The sequence below is a fragment of the Streptopelia decaocto genome (genome assembly GCF_964273445.1).
Source record: "Streptopelia decaocto genome assembly, chromosome: 8".
Classification (NCBI taxonomy): domain Eukaryota; kingdom Metazoa; phylum Chordata; class Aves; order Columbiformes; family Columbidae; genus Streptopelia; species Streptopelia decaocto.
The window spans coordinates 11,470,682-11,489,359 of NC_138662.1; the positions used below are offsets into that span (position 1 = coordinate 11,470,682).

General features: G+C 41.6%; 1 long non-coding RNA gene across 1 annotated transcript in view; it reads right to left on the reverse strand.

Annotated features, from left to right (window-relative positions):
* Nucleotides 1-3,962: 3,962 nt before the first annotated feature.
* Nucleotides 3,963-18,678, reverse strand: part of LOC309443084 — a 29,909-nt gene continuing 15,193 nt past the window's right edge. Inside the window, exon 3 of the long non-coding RNA XR_014184732.1 lies at nucleotides 3,963-5,774. This is a non-coding gene — a long non-coding RNA (uncharacterized lncRNA). The remainder of the gene's footprint in view (nucleotides 5,775-18,678) is intronic.

An 18,678-nucleotide genomic window follows, 5' to 3' on the forward strand; every position in this document is an offset into this window, starting at 1 on the left:
CCTGTTTAAAACAGTAAAGACTCTGACTAGCTACTCTATTTATCCAACTGTCCTTAAATCATAAGTGCATATCTATATATATTTTTTCCTACAAACAGACGCTGTAATTAAAAAAGAATTGGCATGCTGTTTTTAACTCCGCAGGCCTTTAGCTTCATTTCAATAGAAGCTGGATATAATTTTGTCTTCATTTTAAACATGTCTGAAAAACCACAAAACTATTTACTTGGTGTAACTGTCTGTAGCTCTAGAAGAAACGGAGACTTTCAGATGTGCACACCTCTTACCACATCCAAAGGGAACGTCGTGTCAACTTCTTTCAGGTTTCCAAGACAGACATCATTGCAGCCTGGCAGAACCATAATCTGAAAAGCTTGAGGAGAAAGCTCACAGGGGGCAAGTAGTTAAGGAAGAGAAGAGGAAAAGAAAGGAAGGAGGGAAGAAACTTGTGAGTTTAAATCTCAGCAGTTTTGTGGGTTTTTTTTTACAGATTGCATTCCCTGCATGGATTTGCTGCATTCCCTTTATGCAAGTATTTCTGCAGTCTGTAAACTCAGACCAGGAAATTTATAAATTAAGTCACTGGTGTTGTAACTTCTAGATAGTCTCTGCCTGTCTCTTCACCCTGTGAACGCAAGCATCGCTCCTGGCATTTTTCTGTCCTGACAATGACAAACTTGTATCTAGAGGTCTCAGTTATAGCTCTAATCTTGATGCATTTTCTGTCTCCTAGCCCCAGTCATGCATGGGAAGTGCTGTCACTGTGCCAGGACTCTGTCATCTTTAGGAAGGTACACTCCTGGCACTCCTGGTGCTGGGGAAAAGCTTGAAAACATTAAAAAAAATTAAAAAGACAGAAAACTAGAAGGTAAACAGAAGCATAAGGGCTTTAGGACTTCATTGTATAATATATTACTGCAGCAGTAGTAACATCTTTCTCTACACACTACAGTCACATCACTACCTAAAACCTTATATCCTATCATCTCTGTACCCAAGGATCCAGAAGAAGAAAGAAGATGCTGCACAAACACAGAACAAGCATTACATGAGACAAATAGAATTTCAGTCTAGGAATTAACTCTTCCACCCTTTCTTTTTCAGATTGGGATTTTTTTAGATTATGCAATGCTTTTTGTATATCAATGAAGGTAACTAAGGCCTCTTCGCACTCAGGATGTCTAGTAGTTCTAACAAAAATATACAATAAATACTGAAAGTATTAGAGAAAATACTGCGGGAAATGTTTATATTTCACAAGCACTGGGAATAATTGGTGAAAAATGGTTATTCTGCATGAGTGGCCAAGTGCACCATTCTGATGCAATGCTGCCGAGAACTTGTAAACTGGCATGGATTTTGTGTTAACAGTGAAAGACGGTGTCATACCACAGTATGGAATAACAGAAGCTGAGACTCTGTATCTGCTTTTTACTGTGGTTAAATAACGTCCATTTTACACTATCATTTAGTCACAAAGAAAGAAGTAACAGCAATAAGAACTCCAAAACAGATTTTAGGCCAGGCAGGGAATCCACAGTTAGAACTTTGGTGTGTGTTATTCCAGGAGTAACTAAGCATTTTTTTAGTAATGTTAAATCCTTAATTATAACATCTAGGAATTTAAAACCATGAAGCTTAATAGCTAGGTTTTGAAAACTTAGAGAAACTGAATTTTCTAAAATGTTATCTGGCAGCACAGGTAACCCTTTCGTTCTTTCTCTTTTTTATTTCTCCTTGAACTCGGTAGAACTTTCCACCATTAAACTAAAGAATTTCTCACTGAATCATCTAAAGCATAACACTGATGAGACCCAGTTAACCTGTACTCTTGTCTGCTGCGGAGCGGAGGAATAAAAGCTTTCTGGTATGTAAGTTCAAAGAAATGGACCTTTTACCAGATTTGAACAGTTGTCTTGGGAATGCAGATTTATGAAAATTGATACCCTGTCTTTGTCTACTGGAACAATGTGCCTTTCTTCTCCACATTTGCCCCCTGTCTATTCTAGTGAGTCAGAACTTCTTCAGAAACCTTTTTTTTTAATTAATAGAGGATACCCTTGCAGCCACAAGGTTATAAAATGTCTCTGACAAACCTCTCTTTGGATACAGTCAAAAAGGAAGATATTTAGACTTCACATTCAATTTAAAGTAGAGGTCAGAGTTCAAAAGTGTAGTTTGCCCTTGTCATGTTCCATTTGGAATTCAAATAGTCAGAAAAACAAAAGGCAAAATGACACATCCCCATCACTGGCATTCTCCAGTCTGCTCCAAAACAGATGCAAAGGTACTGAGATACACACTATATAAGCTTTGCATTAGAAAATACACAATATAATCAGACTAAAAGAGTGTAGGTATATACAGCTACTAACTGACTGACTTCAAAACTACTCTCACTGGGAATACACTTACATAAGTATTCTTCTTCTTCCTTAAACTACCTGTATAGAAACAAAATAACTTCAAATCAGAATTTGAATGCCCTTATACTAACTGTTGCTGTATATGAAATTTCCTTGCCACTGCCATTTGGTCTGTTTGATTACTTCCTGGGAGGAAATAATAACAATTTCACTTATTTCTGCCATTTTCTTGAAATAAAACAGTGAAAATGGGAAAAGAAACAGACTATATACATTACCCAAACATGAAATGTTTTAGGATTATAGATTTTTTCCAAATATTTGATCATACAAGTTTTGCTTAAAATAACACTTTTGGGAAGCACTCCAAAACCAGTTTCCTCCTTATAATGTCCTGGCTGCATCCCACCTTTGTCTCTGAATAAAGTCAGAAAAAAAGATGTGTTACAGAATGCATCAGCAGCAGCTACAGAAGCCAAAAAAGCAGCTGAGATAATACAAAATAGACAAACTTCACTCCTTTTTAAGTATTCTTACCATATGGAAGCTTCTATTTACACAAGTGCAAGACTCCTTCGACCATAAATATTTTTCTATAAAAATATAAGGACTACATAGAATCTGTAAGGACTTATCATTCATTCATTTATTGTTCTTCACATAGTCATGTACCTTCAGATCTATTTTTGATTATACTCTTACTCAGAGCTCCTGTAGGTAACATTTATTTTTTTTATAACCGTGCCAACTTCTGCTGAGCATTTTCCTAAATTCTGCAATTCGAGTCACAGAAGCTCCTTGTAACCTCTCCTGTCTCACAGTTTGAAGTCTAAAACTTGTTCCAGCCTGTGTTTCTGTTCATCCCCACATCTGTCTCAAGCCTACACATTGCACCACCACCTCGCCACTGGGTTGCCTGGCAGAGCACTAACCATGTATCTGCAGATCTCACACAGTCTCCAGATCTGTCTCTGCTCTGTGTATGTTCTGCTCTGATATTCCTGTTGGTTGATGACTTAACTGGTGGGGTTTGTCTGACTAGGACTATGCAGCCATAAGGGCTGTGCATCTAAATAGTGAGAAGGATGGTATGGAGAGGTAACACGTTTCACTAAGCTGATATCTATGAAACAGACAACTGATGAGGAAGACAAGGCCAGGTTATTTGTTGCTGTTTCTTCTGTCTTAAATGTGTCTATGCTGGAATCAGGAAATGAGCTTGAAGAATCTGTAGACCCAATCTAGTTAATCCCAGTGGTCACCAAGTAGGCAAGTGGCAAAGCTGGGAATATATCTGAGACCTGGGTCCCAGACTTATTTTTGTAGGGTCACTAGTCCCTACTCTTGCCTGGTCAGCATGGTTTGAGCAGCAAGAGATTCTTCTCATTATGGATTGCTGCACAACGTACAGCAGGTCATGGCCATGCACCAAGTATCCTTCAGTGCAAAAAGAATCAGAAAACCACTCGTGTTTTTTCCATATTTATCTTCATTAGATATTTAATTTTAACTGGCCTTCAGGGAGGATCTCAATTTACTTCCCCGTGCCGCGACTAAGAGACGGGGACACGACTTGATGCAAGCAAGATATCCAATTTATTGATCAGAGGCGAGACATTTATATAGTCTAAGGCTTACGTGTTACATACTGATTAGTTACATTTTGCAAAGTTAGTTCGGCTGAGAAGATTTTACAAGCTACATTCCCATTGCTAATAGTTGCTAATTTCATGGTCATAAGATATACAGTTGCTAGCTTCATAATCATAGGATATACTTTGTTGCAAGGAGAAGACACCTGGTTTTCACTGTAAGTCCTTTGTTTCTTGTCCTTGGCTTCATCACGTCGGGTTTTTCCACTACAGGGCATTCCCACTGTTACCAAGGCCTACTCCTACAACAGACTAGCTAACTTATTATATGTATAAGACTATGTTATAGATCAATTCACATCATATGAATTTAGACAACCCACATCTCCCCCTTTTTGTTTTCAATCATCTGACTCTTCCCAGGGTCGACGTCCGACTAATTCCAGGACATCTTGCTTCACCAACATTTCAGCACTGGGGGTTTTTGTGAAGTCTCGTTGCTGTACAAGGAAAATCTTATTCATTGAAGCAGTTATCGATTTCTGAAGGCACTGCAACACACACGGAATCATTATTAACAGCACACAAATTATTAAAAGAATAGAAACTCCCTGTTTGAGCAAATCTTTCATCCATCCTGTAATGCCCCAAGAAGCCAACCAGCTGTCAAACCCGTCTGTTCTTACTGTAACAAGATGTACTCGGTCCCGCAATTCTTCAATCTGCCTATGGACACTTTTCGAATGATCAGACAAATTCATACAGCACATCCCTTCAAATTCCTGGCAGCCATGTCCATGAGCTAACAAGAGAAAATCGATAGCTGCACGATTTTGTAAAACTGCATGTCGTAAGCTATCTACATCATTGGCTAGGCCTGAAAGAATATCAGAGGTTGTGTTGAATTCTTTTACAGCCCAACAGGCTAGTCTTTTAATCTTATTCCAATTGCTTGCAGCCATTCCTCCAGGTAAAAAGAAGGATAAGGCTACAGTAGATCCTAAAGACCCTAGGTTGACTTGGTCGTCACAATCTGGGCCTAATTGGCGTAACGACCTTTTTCTTCGGGAAGACGGGATAGTAGAAGAATGAAAGAGGTCTCTCATATGGGGTGCAAATAAAGTAAGCTTCCCTAGTACTGCTTTGTATGGGTACTCCTAACCATCGTTTCAGGCGTCGGTTCCAAAGCAAATCATTCCCTCTTCTTCTATCGCACTGCCTACACCAAAAAACACTTCCAATCCTTTTCTGGGCTCTCCAGTTAGTTCTTCCACAACCCCCACAAGTTAGGGCAACCCATGCATAACAGCGGGACTTTTGACAGCTAAGACAAGATTTTGCCCACAATGGGTCAATATCCCAATAAAAGTAATAAAAGCAATGTTGTATAAGAGTCCATACACCCCAGAAGGAGATAGTATCTCCTCTTGCCCAGAATTTTTGTACGTATCGCAACTGTTCTTCAAACTGAGTCCATATTTTACATCTGATTCTCCTTTCTAATTCTCTTTGCTCTGGCGCCCTCCACCAAGAAATGTCAAGCGCCCGCTCATATATGGGTATATGCTCCAACGCTTCTGCCATATATTAGCGTCTCAAGTATGGTCAATAATACTCGCACGGTTTCCCACTTGTAAATCTCAGAGATCAAGTTCACAGGTGTCCGTCGAAATTCTCTGTATCTTCTATATTCCCTGAAGGACTGGGGTCGCTGGGGTCGCCATCAGAGGGTTGTTGTAGCGCTTCTCGGTAGGGTCTCACGTTTTTCGCCGGGATCCAGCGAGGGCCTCTTTCTGTGGAAACACAAGCATAGCCTCTTCCCCATGTGACAAGGGGATAGGGTCCCATTATCTTACCTGTTTCTGGGTCCCGGATCAAAACTGGCGGTTTCACTCTGGGTTCAAAAAGGTTATTTGTGCTGAAATGGCGAACTACCGGAGGATTGCTATCTAATAGAGAACAATTCAAAAAGTTAAAAACGTACAAAGCTTTCTGTATTCGCTCCTCTGGCGTAGCAGTCCCTATTCCCCCTTTTTGTTTTAATAATAAGCGTTTTAAGGTTTGGTGAGAGCGTTCTATTAGAGCTTGACCCGTGGGGGAATGAGGGATACCTGTAACGTGAGAAATTCCCCAAAAAGTAAAAAAGGTTGTTAAAACTTTAGACACATATGCAGGACCATTGTCTGTTTTAATTTGAGAGGGTACCCCTAAAGTGGCAAAAGCGCGCATTAGATGTTTTTGCACATCGCGTGCTTTTTCTCCTGTATGACAGGAGGCAAATAACATTCCCGAAAATGTATCAACAGAGCAATGAATAAACTTTAAACGACCAAATTCGGCAAAGTGAGTGACATCTGTTTGCCAGAGTTGAAGACTCTGTAAACCTCTGGGATTGACTCCTTCTGCTATGGAAGGAAAAGAGTGTCTTTGACAATCAGGACACACTGCAATAATATTATTGGCTTGTTGTGAGGTAAGGTTAAACTGTCGTTTTAGGCCTCCAGCATTTTGGTGGAAAAAAGAATGACTAAGTTTAGCTTGTGCGATACGGTCTGGTAATACCTGTACTGGCAACGTCAGCATATCAGCTTGCCGGTTTCCTTCCGCGATAAAACCTGGTAAGGAAGTGTGAGACCTAACATGCATAATGAAATAAGGGTGAAGACGAGAATCTAATAGGAAGATAAGTTCCTGTAACAAGTCAAATAATGCAACATGAGAAACATCTCGTAATACAGAAGCTTCGGCTCGGCTAACAATTCCTGCAACATAAGCAGAATCAGTAATTATGTTAAGAGGAACAGACCATTTACGAAAAACTCTAACCACTGCAGATAACTCCACTATTTGAGGAGAACCCTGTACAGTTTCGATATCAGATTCCCATTGTTGGTATTGGCTATTCCACCAAAGGATAACCGACTTGTGAGATCTCCCAGAGCCATCTGTAAAAACAGTAAGAGCCTGTAAAGGTTGGTCACTCCGCTTTGGAATGGGTAAAAGGTGAAAGTCAATGCCTAACAGTTTGTGAGAAGGCGGATGACAAGTGAGTTGGCCTGCATAGCCAGTTAGAGCTATGCCTAGTGCATCTGATTGTTGATGTAACCATTGCAGGTAAACACTTGTTACTGGCATACATATAAGGCTAAAGTCTGTGCCTGCCAGGGTAAGTAATCGCTGTCGAGCTCTGATGATTAAAGATGCAAACATCTCATGCTGTGTTGAGATAGTCTTTGTGGCTTGGTTAGGCAAAAAGATCCATTCAATGATTAGTAAGGGGTCCGTTTTCTGGCAGTCCCATTGGAAAATAAGTGCATGAGGCTGTCGAGCAGGGTTAAGGATGATTAATTGAAAAGGCAATTCTGGTTCCCATCGATGTGCTTGTCTGGAGGTAATCGCTGCTGCAGCTTTATGCAAGGAAGCTATGGCCTCAGGACTGAGACTTCGTGGAGCGTTTAAGTCCGAGCTTCCTTTAAGCATTTCGAATAAGGGGCTGAGATCTGCATTAGTGATTCCCAGCAATGGTCTGACCCAATTGATTGTTCCCAGCAGTTTCTGCACATCATGTAAATTTTTTACATTCGCCTGTATTTGTAAAGGTTGCGGAGTAATAGTCTGAGCCCTTATACGCCATCCTAAGTATTTCCAAGGTGGCACTTTTTGGATTTTTTCTGGCGCAATACAGAGGTCTGCTGATTTTACAGCAGCCATGACAAGGGCTACAGCTTTCTCCATAACTTCATAGTATTGTGCTGCCACTAGAATGTCATCCATATAATGATATAACAATGCAGCAGGTACTTCAGTTCTGACAGGACTAAGTATTTTGGCCACATACCATTGGCATATTGTGGGGCTATTTTTCATTCCCTGTGGTAGCACAACCCACTGGTATCTTTGCAAAGGAGCTTGCATGTTGACGCTAGGGACCGAAAAAGCAAATTTAGGAGCATCGTCTGGATGCAATGGAATATTGAAAAAGCAATCTTTAAGATCTATGATAGTTAAATGCCAATCTCGAGGGATCATGGTAGGTGACGGTAGCCCGGGCTGCAGGGCTCCCATGTTTTCCATAGCGTCATTAATTTTTCTCAGGTCATGGAGCAAGCGCCACTTGCCATTTGGTTTTTTAATAACAAAAACAGGTGAATTCCAGGGACTTGTAGAGGGTACAATGTGTCCCATAGATAATTGTTCAGTGACTATTTCTTGGAGGGCGTGAAGCTTTTCCAGTGGCAGGGGCCATTGATCAACCCAAATAGGGGAATCAGTTTTCCAGGTCAATTTTAGGGTTTCACGCCCCTCAATGGCCCCACTTAAAAATGTGTCTGTATAGACACCCCCCACTGAGATAGTACATCGCGCCCCCACAAGACCATAGGTACCGGTAAGATAAACGGTTTGACTGAGGCAACTTGTCCTTCTGAATTTTGAACTTGTATTATTTCTGCGCTTTGGCGGCTAGTTCCACACCCCCCAATTCCAGCTAATGTCTGAGAGACATCAGCTAAAGGCCACCTAGAAGGCCACTTTGCTTGAGAAATAACAGTAACATCTGCGCCTGTGTCAATAATTCCACTTAACACAACTTGCTGACCCCCCCGAATTAGGGTGCATTGGCATATAGGACGTTTTTGAGAAATGGTTTGGACCCATAAAATTTCTGGTTCCCCTGTAGATCCAAAATTTCCCTGTCTTTGTGGGAGTGATTGGTCAGGAATTGGCACAAAATTCTCCTTAGGGATCAGTATTAATTGTGCGATACGACTTCCCTCTGGCACTGTACAAGGAGGAAATGGGGTCCAAGCCATAATTTTGATTTCTGAATTACTGTCAGGATCGATTACTCCAGGCAATACAAAAAGGCCTGACAGAGTGGTGGACGACCTTCCTAATAATAATGCTTGTGTTCGTGGAGGTAAAGGGCCTGTGACTCTGGTGGGCAGTAAGTGAACAGAGGAATCGAGCAGCGTTACTGTGTGGGCGGTTGCCAGGTCCAAGCCTGCGCTCCCTGCTGTTGCTGGGCAGAGGCTGGAAACACTCCTGCTTCCCGTCCTCCCCCCTGCGTCTGCAGGGGCGCCGAGGCTGGCCGCAGCACCGGTCGCGGGACTTGTGTCTGCGCGCGCCGCGGTTCCGCGCTCGACCACCGGTTTCCCGGGATAGGACGCCCGTTCACATTAGCCCTAGCCCCAAATCTACATTGGCTTGCATAATGACGACCTCTGTGACATTTAGGGCAAATGCCAGGTGCTAAGGGTCGTTTCCCAGATCCAGTACTAAAACAATCTTTTTTAAGGTGCCCCGGCTTTCCACAGCCGAAACAATTTTGTCGTAAATCGGTATCCGTGGGTCCACGCATGGCCGCAAAAGCAGCAGCCATTGCCTCATATTTATGGTCCATAGTGCCAATTCTGTTACAGGCTTCTATCATTTCAATTAATGTGGGATTTTGATTTGGGAGCGATTTCAAAAGCTTCTTACAATCAGCGTTAGCATTCTCTATGGCTAATTTAAGAAGCAGAATTTCTCGGGCATCAGCATTATCTATTTGGCGCTCCAGAGCTTGTTTTAGTCTGTCTATAAACTGCATATATGGTTCGCGGGGTTCCTGAGTGATGCTAGTAAATGCCTTTTGGGGTTTGTTAGAGTCAGGAACTCTCAGCAGAGCCCTTTTTGCCTCCTCCCGAATTGCTTCTAAAGCTTCTCGGGGGATATCTCTAGCTTGACCAGCCGGATCAGAATGTTGCCCAGTCCCAGTAAGATGTTCTATAGTTAATGCAGCTAAAGCAGCATTGGCATTCCCCGCATATCTCTGCAAAATTGTCTGCAATCTCGCTCTCCATTGAGACTCCCACATTGTATATTGTGTTGGAGTTAACAACAACTGCATAAGAGATTTTAAATCATGTGGGGTCATAACATACGTATCAAATACAGAAGATAAAAGGCTTGCAAAATAAGGGGAAGACAACCCATGTTCGGTAACCGTACGGCGCAATTCCTTAACAACCGAGAAAGACAGTGCCTCCCATTGAGCCGCCCCCCCCCTTCCTTGGTATATTACGGGGGCTACTATGGTTCTCGCTATTTCCAGCTCCCCCTCCTTTAATGCTTGGCGTTTTATCTCTCCCCAAACTTTAGAAGGATCAGAGGGAGAAAGATCAGGTACTTTTTCGAGGTCTATCGGACCTGGGTCCGAGAGAGGAGACCCCGCAGCAGAGGTTAACGGCGGCGGAGCGGCGGCAGCACAAGGTGGTGATAGCGCCGCGGATTCCCCCCCCCCCACGATATTAGGAGGATAGGGAAGGGGTGACTGAGCTATCCCCTCCCGCTCCGAGGAGGGAGCTCGTTGCTTTTGCTCTTGCGACTGAGCTCCATAGGAGCCGCGCTGATTTTGCTCTTGCGTTTTTATAGTCTCAAAAATTTTTCTCCAACTAGGGAGCATACGCTGCGCTTCCTCATTTCCTGAGGTAGCCGCATCCCATAACTTTACCCCCACATTGTCCCAAAGTTCACGCGTAAAAATTGAAGAAGCAGTCACCGTAGGGACCGTAACTTGCACCCATTTTAGGATTAATTTAAGATCTTGTCCTGAAAGAGCTCCTTTTCCCTGCTTATTAAGCAGAGTTTTCATGTGCTCATAAACGTCTCTTTCGGGGGAACTCTCCTGATTCCCCATCTTTCCCGCAGCGGCTCACCTCTCGTTCCAGACGGAGGGATTGATTTGCCGGCCGGCTTCTTTCTTTCAGCAGCTCGTTCCCAAGTTCTGCGGCTGCGGGATGTCGCGGCCGGCCACCTCGCCCTGGGCTGCCACCAGGCAGGCGGTTAATGGACCTGCGATCCTGTCACAGACGATCACGCATCACGTTATCACGTCGGGGTCACCATTTGCCGCGACTAAGAGACGGGGACACGACTTGATGCAAGCAAGATATCCAATTTATTGATCAGAGGCGAGACATTTATATAGTCTAAGGCTTACGTGTTACATACTGATTAGTTACATTTTGCAAAGTTAGTTCGGCTGAGAAGATTTTACAAGCTACATTCCCATCGCTAATAGTTGCTAATTTCATGGTCATAAGATATACAGTTGCTAGCTTCATAATCATAGGATATACTTTGTTGCAAGGAGAAGACACCTGGTTTTCACTGTAAGTCCTTTGTTTCTTGTCCTTGGCTTCATCACGTCGGGTTTTTCCACTACAGGGCATTCCCACTGTTACCAAGGCCTACTCCTACAACAGACTAGCTAACTTATTATATGTATAAGACTATGTTATAGATCAATTCACATCATATGAATTTAGACAACCCACATCCCCGGTAGGATGGCCTCCAATAGAACTCCAGACTCCAACAGAAGGTTTGACTGCCAACAAGTATAAGCAAACTTGTGTTAGTGTTGGTGCACAGCAGGGCCATGGGATGTGACACAACAGAGTGGACTTGGATGCGTATCAGCTCTCCGAGCCTCCCCACAGATCCACAGCGTGTCTGTGCTGAAATTCTCACCATCCTGCCTTCAATGCTGCTGCAATCCACAGAAATTATATTAACTGTCCTACGTACTTTACCTATGAAATCATATCTTTGGTGTCTATAAAGAGACACCCTAAAGTAAGAATTAAATAGAAGACATTCTAGTAGTCTTGACAGATTATTGTAGATATTCCTTCACACCTAATCAGCTTCCTATCTTTCATAGAGTCATTTAAAACAATTTTCAAAAGCAAATATTATTCTCAATACACGTCACTTTACAGGATTTCTTTGTGTTTCAGTACTTAGAAAATGACAAAATGTAAAAAGCTTTGGCCCCACAAAACTAATTGTGACCCCTGCCTGAGAACATGCTCAAGTTCTTAAACCATATTTAATTTCAGACATTTATAGGCCTTGTCATCTTGATTTCCCCATGCTGTATTAGTGAGCTCCTCTTAAAAAACCCAAACAATCGTAACATATATAGTGTGATATGCTGAAAAAAACTTCTACTGACAAAAAGTCAGCTTCTCTCTAGACCAGTCTGTGAGATGACTAATGATGTGTTGGACAAATACAAGATTTTTAACATAAAGAACCCTGAAAAGTGCTTGCTTCTTCTCTATTGTAACCAGATTCCACGCAGCAATTCCGCTCAGAGGCATGTTGTACCGTTAGTGTCAGGAAGACGGATGAAAACCTGAAGTTCATCACAACAGTCAGACAGGACCAGAGAAAAATGTCACTTTCCTGACATCAAAGAATCAATAAGCGGCACTTACATTTTAAGTTCAGAGCAATAAAAGTAGATAGACAGCATTTTAATGTTTGTTTCCTTTTTTATAGCATATTAGTAATGCAGGGTTGGTTGTTGGGGTTTTTTTGTGCCAGACAAAGCAAGTTGGAGATATTTTCTCACAGCACAAACTGATGTTCTCAATCTGTTTTTCCTTTCCAGGGTCTGCGTAGACAAATTCCACAGCAACATCTGATGATAAGATCTGACAGTAGTAGCAGAGTCATGTTTAAATCATATTTACAATATGTCCCCTCTGGGCCAACCAGAGAGCAATCTTTCTTAGAACAATACATATTGGCAATTTTTTGTGCTCCATTTAGAGATAATTTTAGCTCTTCAGTGTCATGCAAATATGCAGGGCTTTACTCAGATAAAACTGCTATCAAGGCACTGGGAGCTCTGCCAGGAAGAGAACAAACAAGTCTCCTAAGAAGAGTTCAGCTTGAGAAAGGCTTCAAGACTTACTCTAATGGGCATTAAATGGTGCATTTTATCTGGGTTTAAAAGACAATGAAACCATGTTTTTAAAAGGAAAAATTAAAAGGCACCAAAATCATTAGTTTCTGAAGTTTAAATTTACTTTAGGCCCACCAAAATGTACACACATTTACATGTAAAATGATGCACTACTCAGCCCCACTGTCTGGCAGCCCTGCAGGGAGCCTGGACCCTCAGCCACTCCCTCCCCAGGGCACAGGGACCCCCAGGTGGGGAAGCCAACAGGTCGGCCCAGAGGGACCCTGGTTCATCCAGGTGGTGTGGCCTGGGGGGAAAGAACAACTGCCCAAATCTGTGCCCCCTCCTTAAAATAGGTTTTGGTTCATAGGAGATGGAATCTACATATGCTTGTTAACCCTTGATCAACACAATGGGCACCAAACACCAAGCTCGTTCCTGCAAGATAGAACAGAATTAGAGATATTAAACTATTGCAAACCAGCAACTGGATATGGGTCTCGACAACAAGACCATCCACCACTACATCAGGTAGGCTTAATGTAATCCTGTTATAAATGCTCCTGCTTTCTGGGACACTCTGCACAACCAAAAATCAGGAAAATCTTCTGCCTGGGAAAGACACTTTATCATTGCCAACTGGCAGGTTTCCTTCCCTGCAAGGTTGGAGGAAGGATATTGGACAAGATGGTCCATAAAGCAAAGAAAGAAATTGGTGCAGTGAAAAGTTCGAATGGAAGGAGGGGGAAACCTTTGCTATGGAAATACTGAGAATAATTGGTAACTTGGTCTTGAAACATTTCATATTGCAAATGCACACGCTCCATGCACCACATTGGAGAAGGTTCTTCACTGACCCTGTTAAGCTGGTCTTGAACTTCCCTCTGAGATCAAACAGCTGCCCAGCTGTGCCCAGGACCCGGCAGACACAGTGATCCCTGCACACAACCACCACAACAACTTCTTAAACATGCCACAGCTTGAGGGGATCTTGGCAGATGAAAGTGATGTAAATATGAGATTATTTTATCTAGTATTGTTATTATAATTTTATGATCTTGTCTGTATACAGTGTCTTAAAACCTTGTAAGCTCTTTTTTTGTTTGGTTTTCACTGCCTTTAAGCGTCTTGGTAAATTTATAATCCCTTTTCTTTCGCTTCTTTTTCTATCTCTTTATTTGAAGACCTGGCATGCAATGAATCAAAGAAGGGATATTTATACCCATACTGTGAGAATGTTTACAATGTACAGAAAATTCTGCCTGTGGTTTGGTCTTTGTATATTTTCAGAATAAATGACAGTTTTCCAAACGTACTATATTACTGTTGAGTCCACAGAGTCTGTATTTATGTAACTAAAATGCTTTTATGTAGACCTTTGCAACATGCCAAAACTAAAAATATTTTAATGAATGAATCAAAGTAGTACAGCAAAGAAATCTGTAACATATTACCATTTCAAAATAAAGATTTCTGTGAAAAGCCTCTCAGATACAAAGAATCTGTTTGTTTTACAAAAAGTAATTTTGAAATTTTTATGCCCATTGTTTTAATAACAGAACTTTGATCTTGAAAATATTGTAGCGTGAAACATGAATATGGTAATAGCCAAAGTTTCCATTTAGCTGCTGCTTCATGTTCCAAGAATATTGGGTTCCACTACATGGAGTATTTAATAATTTACATATGGGCTCCAGGCAACCTCCTTGAGCTATTGATGTAGGTATACAACGTTTAAGTTTTCCAAGATTTTACTCAGGTACGTGGATTTTCAAATTCAAGAATATCAAGAGCATCACTAAGGGCCTGACTTAATTTTCCCAATACCATGATCCATTTGAAGAACGTGAATGTTACGGGAGAATGTTCCAATCGGTCATGCAGACATTAAGCATTCCATGACTTCCCCACATTTTATTTGCAGAGTTCCTTAACAGAGCTAAGAAGTTATTGCATTACTCAAGTATCTTGTATTAAATTCAATCCACTATAAAGTTCTGGATACAAAAGAAGCAGCTACTAATATTCCATTTCCTTAATTCCCTTCAAAGGAATTTACTTTTCTAAAATACTTCAGAAATTATGGCTAAAATATATTTTATTCTAATGCATTTGCCTCCTTAGGCTTACTTACAAGTGTAGGTACGTATGAATGAATGAGGTGACATCCCACCTTCCCGCTCACAAATGTCGCTGGGGAAAAAAAATGGAGGATTTTGTAAACTCGTCTGGCACTTCCAGATGTCAAGCAGCCCTGTCTGAGCACATATGGATCAACTCTCCCATGCACCTGCAGCGAGTGCAGTGCCCCTGGGACTGCCAGGCTGTGATGTACGCATGGGTAAGTGGATATGGATGGATTTATCGAGCATGTGCAAATCGTCTCCGTAGCACACCGTATATCATAAGTCTAACATTTACAGAAGCATCAGTTCTGGTCTGTATTCACTACCAAAATGAACCACACACGTTTCTGGGATTCTGCATCCGCTCCTGGGGTGCAAGCTAGTCAGGTCAGGGAGACGGCGGGTGACGTTTTGGGATGACATTTATCACAGAGAAGTTAAAGACATGCTGCTGGTAGCACTGAGTGTATTCAGAGCATCCTGGTGGCAACCAATTTTGCTTTAAAAGCAGTTGTATAAACACAGCTACATGAGGAACAGATAGTATAATATCTGCCATAAAGAGAAACTGATGTCAGGTGGAATGGTACCGTAGGCTGATATTTATTCTTCATTAAGCAGCGTTTCTGATAAGCTGAAGCCTTCATCCCATCCCAAAACAAGTGATGTGTGCATTCTTTGAGGTTGCACACCTTTCCAGGATCCTAGAGGTGAACTAATAAATCTTACAAATGGTTATATGCCTTTAATGACACTTCTTGAAGGGAAGCTGAACATAAATTGTAGTTCATCTTGATGGATGGGTTAGAAGTAAAGCATGCAAGAGATAACTAGCAAAAACACAAGTATTAGACATTTCCATTACCATTAAACATGCCACCCTGCCCTTGAAAGCTGATTAACATCAACATCTCAGAAAAAATCTCCAGCAGGACTGCAGCCCACGGCAACTGCAGAAGGCTGTGAGTCCTCTGAGCACGTTCTTTAATCTTTGGTTATGATGTGAGTTCCATTAACATTTTAGAGGGCTCCAAAACTAGGAAGCTACTTTCTTCTCTCCCACTCCCCATCAGTAAAGAGGACATACACTTGGATTTAACACATCTGAAAACAATTATATATTTATGTCCCAATTATAAGCGCAGTTTGCCACCATGGAACACAAGATCCATCTGTGCAGCGCACACTGGTCGCTCTGCCCACACTCTGGGCAGAACCTGCCCATCCGCCCTTTGAATTCTGTGATTCTAAGGAGATTCTGCACTTGGAGTGATGCTGGTTCAGCACAGTGTGAAGTAAAGAGTGTACTTATAATCCAGTTACTGATACTGAAGAAGTCTGAATCATCTCCTTTTAGATGTTAAATCCAAGCAAGCTTAATCATACTGGCAACATAGGAAAGTTTAAATTGCTACTGAATAGAAAGAATCTTCTGCTGAGCACAGGATAATTTAATCTATTAAATATCTGGAATATTTCAGCACAGCTACTTTTACATTTAAAATTCCACATCTGGGGCACACACTGCAATGTGCTGTCCCTGCATGCCGGAGCATGGCTGCGGCATCAGGCTCCTGCTCCTCCTGCTCCTCCTGCACCAGGGTTGCTGGGACACCGCTGCTTCTCCTACACGCTGCAACACTCACGGGGTTCCAGGCACAGCCAGGGCTGGTGCTGGAGGGGTCCAGTGGTGCGGACATGGGACCAGCCCCCCGGCGTGGGGAGGCAGGTGGAAGCGCTGGCCAGCCATGGCCTGGCTGCCGTTCCAGGAGGAAAACCATCTGGATTTCACAGTTCAGGACTGGGGCAGGCATTCCAGGGCAGCCAGGCTCCCACCGACTTCCACTTTGTTTTCTTTAAAACAGACCAAGTTGCTGTCAGCTTCCATACGACTTTCTCGCGCTTTAATTTACGTCCCATGCAAACTCCACAAACATTTTCCACTGGAATAAGCCAAGGCCAGAATTTTTCCCCTGCAGCATTTGGGGAAAACTAGTGAAGATACACAAAGAGGACTGGATTATATCTAATCTGAACTTTTTTATCTTCTGACTTAAAATATATATATATATATATTTCAATTTTCAGGTTTTGTTTAGGCTAAAACTATTGTTACCAAGCAACAAAGAAGGATAAAATTTGAAGCTTTTTGAGATTACTGCTACATTTTTGAATCTCCGTTAGGCATATGGTATTAGATTTTCCTCAAGAGGAAATCAGCAGAACATATATACTCAGTGGTTCATTGGTAAATTAAAGACAAGCATGCAAACTATCCTTCCTCTATAGTTTAGCACGTATCAATGTCCACATACATTTCACTTTCTGATGTGAGGAAGGTTCTGTAAGAATTTAGTAAGTCACTACTGCAGATCAATTCCATTCAGAGCCTTACTACTTTTTAAAGGAATGTCCTTAAATATCCCCATAATTCTAGCTTTTCTCTAGCATTAATAGCTTGGGAAATGGGTGACAGCTTTCTGTTATTTGAGTGCTCACCGCAGTATGACATGCATATTTGTCTCAGATTAATAAAGAAAAAAAGCCATGAAAATATTTCAATGCAGTAAAGTCACATAGCCAACATAAAATGTTATAAACTTCCACCCATTGTTTGATGTTCTTTGCAAGCGTACAATCTACCGCAGTATTTACCTATTGCATGGGGTTTCCAAAGGGAAAATTTCTGAGCATAATCAAAATGACTAAATGATACAGTGAAAAAACACACAAATTTGGGACACATAATTCATTTTTCATGACATTGAAGAATCCCACAAAATCTTTTTAAAACAAGCTTGTGCACCCAAAAGCTTTGTGTTCATTCTAACTAAATCAGTTCATCAAATAATAGATGAAAAACTACTTTGCCTTAAAAGATTTTGCCACTCCAAACAAATAAGCTATTTGGACAGTGATAGAACATTCAACTCAATTATAAACACCTTCCTACCACACCGCAAACAGTTCAGGAAGGAATACATGCGTATTTACACAAAGCTTGTGTATGACCACTGGACAAGAGAACCAGAATACACGTGGCTTCTAAGCATTCCACAAATCACCAGATATCTCCAGGAGCGCACTCAGAAGCAGCAATTAAGAAGACTGTTACCTTTGATAAATGACAAAACATTTGTTTCCTTTGGCAAAAGAAGGACCTGAACTGCATTACAAACACCTAAGTACAGTAGGTGCAGTAGGTTAGCAACCACAAACAGGTCCAGTTGAAAATTATTTCTCAGAAAAGTTGTAATAAGAAGTTTCTTCTAAATTACTTGAGAGATATCTATCAGGGCTTGCTATCCAGTTCTATGAAAAAAATGGGGTTTGAGTCCAAATCAAAATACTCTGCATTTGTCACAAAAAAGTCTTATTTGACTAGTATTAAGAACAATACATATTGTGTGAGGTCCTGCCCTGCTTAGGCATTTTACCAAAAGCCCCAGGATTTCGCATGGGCAGTATGGTTCCTTCGGTCTTCGGTGGCAACCATCACAGAGGACTAACCACATGCAGACTTCTGCTCTGATTCTGAAAGAACGTGAATTGTGTACTGTAAACCATTCTAACTTATTTTTTTTATCCTTCTACCTGCCTCCTGCTTTTCAATTCACGCAAATACATCAGCAAGCACAACCCACATCAAACTAATGCTATTATTTCCTGGCAACCGTATTTTTTTTTCCATTAAAAAATCAGTCACACCATTCCTTTTCCTTAGGGCAAGTCTACCCAGTTAATTATTAACTAACTAAATAGCTTAACCAGTTAGAGGAACTCTGACCCATCGCCAGTCATCGTTCGGTTTCCAATGTATTTATGGTTAGCAAGAAGCGAGAAGATGCAGCCAC